The sequence below is a fragment of the Symphalangus syndactylus genome, chromosome 21 (assembly GCF_028878055.3).
Source record: "Symphalangus syndactylus isolate Jambi chromosome 21, NHGRI_mSymSyn1-v2.1_pri, whole genome shotgun sequence".
NCBI lineage: Eukaryota > Metazoa > Chordata > Mammalia > Primates > Hylobatidae > Symphalangus > Symphalangus syndactylus.
The window spans coordinates 86,191,408-86,198,837 of record NC_072443.2 but is presented as its reverse complement, the minus strand read 5'-3'; positions in this window follow the sequence as shown (position 1 = coordinate 86,198,837).

Genomic DNA, 7,430 nt, shown 5'->3' with positions numbered 1-7,430 from the left:
AGAGTGGTGCTGGGAAAATGTGTGGAGAAACAACAGGGACCCCCACTAACCCCACAAAGCTGAACCAGCCCCAGCAGTACTAGACGTCATGAGAGGCAAAACGACCGAGTTCACAGAAGATGCCAGGATATCCATGTGGCAAAGAGGAAGAAGAATTTTCTGTACAAAACTTCAAAAGCAGTGGATGCCAGGTACAGCGGCTCACGCCTGTAATCCCAGCACTTTGGAAGGCCAGGCAGGTGGATCACCTGAGGTCAGGAGTTCGAGACTAGCCTGGCCAACATGGTGAAACCCCCATCTCTACTAAAAATACAAAAATTAGCCAGGCACGGTGGCATGTGCCTGTAATCCCAGTTACTCAGGAGGTTGAGGCAGGAGACTCACTTGAACCCAGGGGGCAGAGGTTGCAGTGAACCAAAATCATGCCACTTCACTCCGGCCTAGGCCAAAGAGCAAAACTCTGTTTCAAAAATAAAATAATAAAAATTTTAAAAAAGGAGTCAATGAGTTTTATTTTGGCAAAATTAAAGACTTGCAGCCAGGTGCGGTAGCTCACACCTGTAATCCCAGCATTTTGGTAGGCCAAGGCAAAGGATAGCTTGAGCCCAGGGGTTCCAGACCAGCCTGGGCAAATGGCTAGACCCTGCCTCTACAAAAAAAATTATTAGGCCAGGCGCAGTGGCTCATGCCTGTAATCCCAGCACTTTGGAAGGCCAAGGTGGGCGGATCACGAGGTCAGGAGATTGAGACCATCCTGGCTAATACAGTGAAAACTCATCTCTACTAGAAGTACAAAAAATTAGCCAGGCATGGTGGCGGGCACCTGTAGTCTCAGCTACTAAGGAGGCTGAGGCACGAGAATTGCTTGAACCCGGGAGGCAGAGGTTACAGTGAGCCAAGATCGCACCACTGCACTGCAGCCTGGGCGACAGAGAGAGACTGTCACAAAAAAAGAAAGAAAAGAAAAAAAATTATTAAATTAGCCGGGCATGCTGGTGAGTGCCTGTGGTCTCAGTGCCTGTGCTACTCCGGAGGCTGAGTGGGGAGGATCCCTCGAGCCTGGGAGGCAGAGGTTGCAGTGAGCTGAGATGGCACCACTGCATTCCAGCCTGGGCGACAGAGTGAGATCCCGTCTCAAAAAAAAATTTTTTTTTTAGACAGTTTTGCTCTGTTGCCCAGGCTGGAGTGCAGTGGCGCAGTCTCGGCTCACTGCAACCTCTGCCTCCCAGGTTCAAGTGATTCTCCTACCTCAGCCTCCCAGGTAGCTGAGACTACAGGTGGGTGCCACCATGCCCGGCTAATTTTTTGTATTTTTAGTAGGGATGGGATTTCACCATGTTAGCCAGGATGGTCTCGATCTCCTGACCTTGTGATCAACCTGCCTTGGCCTCCCAAAGTGCTGGGATTACAGGCATGAGCCACTGCACCCAGCCAAAAACAAAAGATTTTAATGAAAACATTTTTTTAAAAGACTTGCATTCACCAAAGGCCACTTGGACGGGACGCTGACCGGCAAGCAGAGCAGACACCAAGGACAGTCTCTGGGAGACCTAAGACCCTTTCAGAGCATTGTGAGCTCTAGACGGTGCTTTTTTTGTGGTTTTTTTTTTTTTGAGATGGAGTTTCAATCTTGTTGCCCAGGCTGGAGTTCAGTGGCGCAATCTCGGCTCACCGCAACCTCCGTCTCCTGGGTCAAGTGATTCTCCTGCCTCAGCCTCCCGAGTAGCTGGGATTACAGGCGCCCGCCACCACGCCGAGCTAGTTTTGTATTTTTAATAGAGACGGGGTTTCTCCATGTTGGTCAGGCTGATCTCGAACTCCTGACCTCAGGTGATCCACCCACCTTGGCCTCCCAAAGTGCTGGGATTACAGGCGTGAGCCACCGAGCCCAGCCCTCTACACTGTTTTTATAGCAAGACTGAGAAGCAGGCCGGGCATGTGGCTCACACCTGTAATCCCAGTGCTTTGGGAGGCCAAAGCAGGTGGATTGTTTGAGCCCAGGAATTTGAGATCAGCCTGGGCAACATAGACAGACCCTGTCTCTACCAAAAATTTTAAAATTGGACAGGCGCAGTGGCTCACACCTGTAATCCCAGCACTTTGGGAGGCCGAGGCGGGTGGATCACAAGGTCAGGAGATCAAGACCATCCTGGCTAATATAGTGAAAACCCCGTCTCTACAAGAAATTAGCTGGGCCTGGTGGTAGGCGCCTATAGTCCCAGCTACTTGGGAGGCTGAGGCAGGAGAATGGCGTGAACCCGGGAGGCAGAGCTTGCAGTGAGCCGAGATCACACCATTGCACTCCAGCCTGGGCGATGAGTAAGACTCTGTCTCAAAAAAAAAAAAAAAAGAAAGAAATGTAAAAATTAGCCAGGTGTGGTGATGTGCATCTGTGGTCCCAGCTACTTAGGAGGCTGATTCGAGAGAACTGTTTCAGCCCAGGAATTCAAGGCTGCAATGAGCTGTGATGGTGCCACTGCAACTCCAGCCTGGGTGACAGGGAAGACACTGTCTCAAAAAAGGGGGTGCTCTGGGTTGAATTATGTCCTTCCGAAATTCATATTTCAGTCCTTGTCCCAGCACCTCAGACTATTGCCCTATTTGGGTCACTGTGGATGTAATTAAGATGAGGCCATCCTGGAGTACAGTGGCCCTAATATATAAAAAGGGGAGGCCGGGTGAGGTGGCTCACACCTGTAATCCCAGCACTTTGGGAGGCCGAGGCGGGCAGATCACTTGAGGTCAAGAGTTCGAGACCAGCCTGGCCAACATGGTGAAACCCCATCTCTACTAAAAATACAAAAATTAGTCGGGCGTGGTGGCGGGCACCTGTAGTCCCAGCTACTTGGGAGGCTGAGACAGGAGAATCACTTGAACCTGGGAGGCAGAGGTTGCATGAGCCAAGATCTCACCACTGCATGCCAGCCTGGGCAAAAAAAAATTAAAACAAAACAACAAATAAAAAGGGGAAATGTGGACACAGACACGATCGTGGTGATCGCCGGCGGAGGGGGAGGTTTCTACATGCCAAGGAGCACCACGGAGCGGTAGCTCCCACAGACTCCTGGAGAGGCCCGGAGCAGAGATTCCCACACAGCCTCAAAGGAACCAGCCCTGGCCACGCCTGCATCTCAGACTCCAGCCTCTAGAACCAAGAGAGGGGACGCGTCTGTTGTCCACACCACCCAGTGTGCCGCGTTTGCCATGGCAGCCCCGTGAAACACAGAAGCCTGCCTTCTGAACCACACTCACTTTTGCTCAAATATGGACAGCCCCCCTTCTTCCCCGACACACACACTCATGGGGATGCCCTGGGTGGACCAGCAAACGTCACTGATTTGATGCAGTCTCACCTGGCCCGAAAGTGTAAGCATCTGGCGTCCCGGGCGCCTGCTGCCCAGGTGTTGGGGCTGTCCGGGAAGAGCTGGGAGCCATGTCCCAGCCGTGACTGACCTGGCTAGCTTCCCCAGGTTACTTGAAAGAACCTCGTGTCGAGATGTGGGTAGTCATTGTCTCCAAAATGAACAAAGTTAAAACAACGGACCGTCTTCACTGCCATGATAAATCTGCATTTTCCAGTGAACATTAGAGTTTTGGAACCTACCACCATAGGCAAGGCTGCTCCACCACCTGAAGCTCTTTTTTTTTTCTTTTCTTGGGACGGAGTCTCGCTCTGTCACCCAGGCTGGAGTGCAGTGGCCCGACCTCGTAGCTGGGACCTCATGATCTGCCTGCCTCAGCCTCCCAAACTGCTGGGATTACAGGCATGAGCCACCATGCCGGGCCCTGAAGCGCCTTCTGATAGGCTCAGTTAGGGAGTGTGCACGTTCCTTATTGTAATTGGAGGGGTCAGCACATGGGGGTCTGGGAAACCCCACGACCAAGGCAGGACATTCCAGTATCACTCACAGGCCTAAGAGCCAGTCACAGAAGGTCCACAGTGATCCAGAAAAGCTATCAGGGTGCCCTTCCCTGTTCCGACTACAAATCTGGATGAAGCCAGATTTTCCTCACGTACCTCACCTAGAACAATGATTCCCAGAGGCCTAGGCAGGCCCTGCGAAGAGGACCCCTGGGCCTAGGAAACCGGCATGATGGAGATTTTGCAAACGTGGATACCAGTGCCACTCTGCTCACTAGATTTTTTGTTTAACAAAGATGTACTAGGCCAGGTGCAGTGGCTCACACCTGCAATCCTAGCACTTTGGGAGGCTGAGGCAGATGCATTACTTGAGCTCAGGAGTTTGAAACCAGCCTGGGCAACGTGGTGAAAACCCATTTCTACTAAAATACAAAAATTATCCAGGAGTGGTGGTGGGCACCTGTAATCCCAGCTACCTGGGAAGCTGAGGCAGGAGAATCTCTTGAACCCGAGAGGCGGAGGTTGCAGTGAGCCAAGATTGCGGCACTGTATTCCAGCCTTGGTGACAGAGCGAGACTCCGTCTAGAAAAAAAAAAAAACCACAAAAATTAGCTGGGCACGGTAGTACCTGCCTGTAGTCTCAGCTACTTGGTGAGGCTGAGGCAGGAGGATCACTCGAGTGCAGGAGATCAAGGTTGCCGTGATCACACCACTGCACTACAGCCTAGGCAACCGAGCAAGACCCTGTCTCAAAAAAAAGGTGTAACTATTTATAGAAATATGCTCTTTAAGTGTGAAAGCACTAGCTCCTAGGACAGCCACGAAGCCACGGGTCGTTGACACAGCCAAGTGGGCGCCATTGCTGGAGCCGGAACCCACCTGAGGGTCTTCACGGGGTCTGAGTGGGCGCCATTGCTGGAGCCGGAACCTCACCTGAGGGTGTTCACGGGGGCTGAGTGGGCGCCACTGCTGGAGCCGGAACCCACCTGAGGGTCTTCACGGGGTCTGAGTGGGCGCCATTGCTGGAGCCGGAACCTCACCTGAGGGTCTTCACGGGGGCTGAGTGGGCGCCATTGCTGAAGCCGGAACCTCACCTGAGGGTCTTCACGGGGGCTGAGTGGGCGCCATTGCTGGAGCCGGAACCTCACCTGAGGGTCTTCACGGGGGCTGAGTGGGCGCCATTGCTGGAGCCGGAACCTCACCTGAGGGTCTTCACGGGGGCTGAGTGGGCGCCATTGCTGGAGCCGGAACCTCACCTGAGGGTCTTCACGGGGGCTGAGTGGGCGCCATTGCTGGAGCCGGAACCCACCTGAGGGTCTTCACGGGGGCTGAGTGGGCGCCATTGCTGGAGCCGGAATCCCGCCTGAGGGTCTTCACGGGGGCTGAGGGGAGAGGAGGGCCAGGGGTGGGCGTGTGGACGGTTTTGGGGTGTGGCTTCAGGTGAGTCTTTAGGAGGCTTCGTTAGGATTGGGCATGTTTGGGATGGAACTGGTTCAGGACTGATGGACATAAGAAGGGTTTGGAGTGAGTCTGGAGACTGTGAGCCCAGCTGAGCTATCCATTCACGGGTCCTAGGCAACGACTTTCAGGAAGTTCCCAAAATAAGCCACTGACAACCTCATCTTCCTGGGTAATTTCCTGGTATGATACACAGCTCAATGGTCTATTATTGTTTTTTGTTTTCTTTTGTTTTTTGTTTTGAGACGGAGTCTCCTCTGTCACCCAGGCTGGAGTGCAGTGGTGCGATCTCGGCTCCCTGCAAGCTCCGCCTCCCGGGTTCACGCCATTCTCCTGCCTCAGCCTCCCCGAGTAGCTGGGACTGCAGGCACCTGCCACCACGCCCGGCTAATTTTTTTGTATTTTTAGTAGAGACGGGGTTTCACCATGTTAGCCAGGATGGTCTCGATCTCCCGACCTCGTGATCAGCCCGCCTCGGCCTCCCAAAGTGCTGGGGATTACAGGCGTGAGCCACCGCGCCTGGCCTGTTGTGTTTTGTTTTTGAGACAGCGTCTCGCTCTGTTGCCCAGACTGGAGTGCAGTGGGGCAATTGGGGTTCACTGCAGCCTCGACCTCCTGGGTTCAAGGGATCCTCCCAGCCTCCACCTCCCAAAGCCCTGGGATTATAGGCGCGAGTCACTGCACCCGGCTCCGTCTTTTTTTTCCCCCAAAACTGGCTGTCAAGAACAAGGAAAATTAAAAAGAAAATTTACCATCTTAACCATTTTCAATTGTACAGTTCAGTGGCATTGACAAAGTGGAAAAACTCAAAACCGTGTTCCCTCTGCTCTCACTGCACAGCAATAATCAGCACAGAGAACTTCTGTTTCTCCCGCACACCCAGCAAGCAGCCAGCTCCGTTTTTCCTGTACACTGAGCAGGCAGTCAGCTGTTTCTCCCGCACACCGAGCAAGCCGTCCGCTTTGCCACAGACACTGGCTGGGTGTTCTCCCTTTCAGTTCGCTTCTGAGGCTACCTGCAGTCAGTGCACTTCTGAGGCTGTTTACCTGCAGTTAGCCCCAGATCCACAGGCTGGGGGCTCAGTGCCACAAGACTGCCCCACACTCCCACCAGTCATGAGTCCAGGCCTCTGGAAGGTGTCACCAAATGGCCTTAAATTGGAGTTCCCACCACCGCCTCCCTCTTTGGGTTTGATTAATTTGCTAGAGAGGCTCACAGAACTCAGGGAAACACGTTTACCGATGTATCACAAAGAATATTTAAAAGCATAGAAAGACAGCCAGATGAAGAAACGCACAAGGTGGGGTCTGGAAGGGCCCCGAGAGCAGGAGCTTCCGTCCCCGTGCAGTTGGGGTGCTCCACCCTCCCTGCACACAGAGGAGTTCCTGTTCACCCTCTTGTCGGCCCCCATGTGTTCAGTTATCCGGATGCTCCCCAAACCCTGTCCTCCTGGGCCTTTTATGGAGACTTCATTGGATAGGCATGATTGACAGCCATGTACAAATGGGACTGGACCAAAAGGGTGTGATCTAAACCCAGCAGGGCCTGTCTGTGCAGATTCTTCCCGGTCTCTCTGTGCGGCATTCCTTCCCCCGGGGTGTGGGGCAGGGCCCCTTCTGAAATGGGGGTCTTGTGACCCACAGTCAGACAAGGTAGGTCAGAGAATTTATTTATGGCCCGCTCCAAGACAGAAAGGCGAGGGGAGGTTAGAGTCTTATTTTTAGTTTTTTGTTTTTTCTTTTTGAGAAAGAGTCTTGCTCTGTTGCCCAGGCTGGAGTGCAGTGGTGTGATCTCGGCTCACTGCAACCTGCGCCTCCCGGTTTCAAGCGATTCTCCTGCCTCAGCCTCTCAAGTAGCTGGGATTACAGGCCTGAGCCACTGTGCCCAGCTAATTTTTTTTTTTTTTTTTTGAGACGGAGTCTCGCTTTGTCCCCCAGGTTGGAGTGCAGTGGTGTGATCTTAGCTCACTGCAAGCTCTGCCTCCCGGGTTCACGCCATTCTCCTGCCTTAGCCTCCCGAGTAGCTGGGACTACAGGCACCCGCCAACACGCCCGGCTAATTTTTTGTATTTTTATTAGAAACGGCGTTTCACCGTGTTAGCCAAGATGAT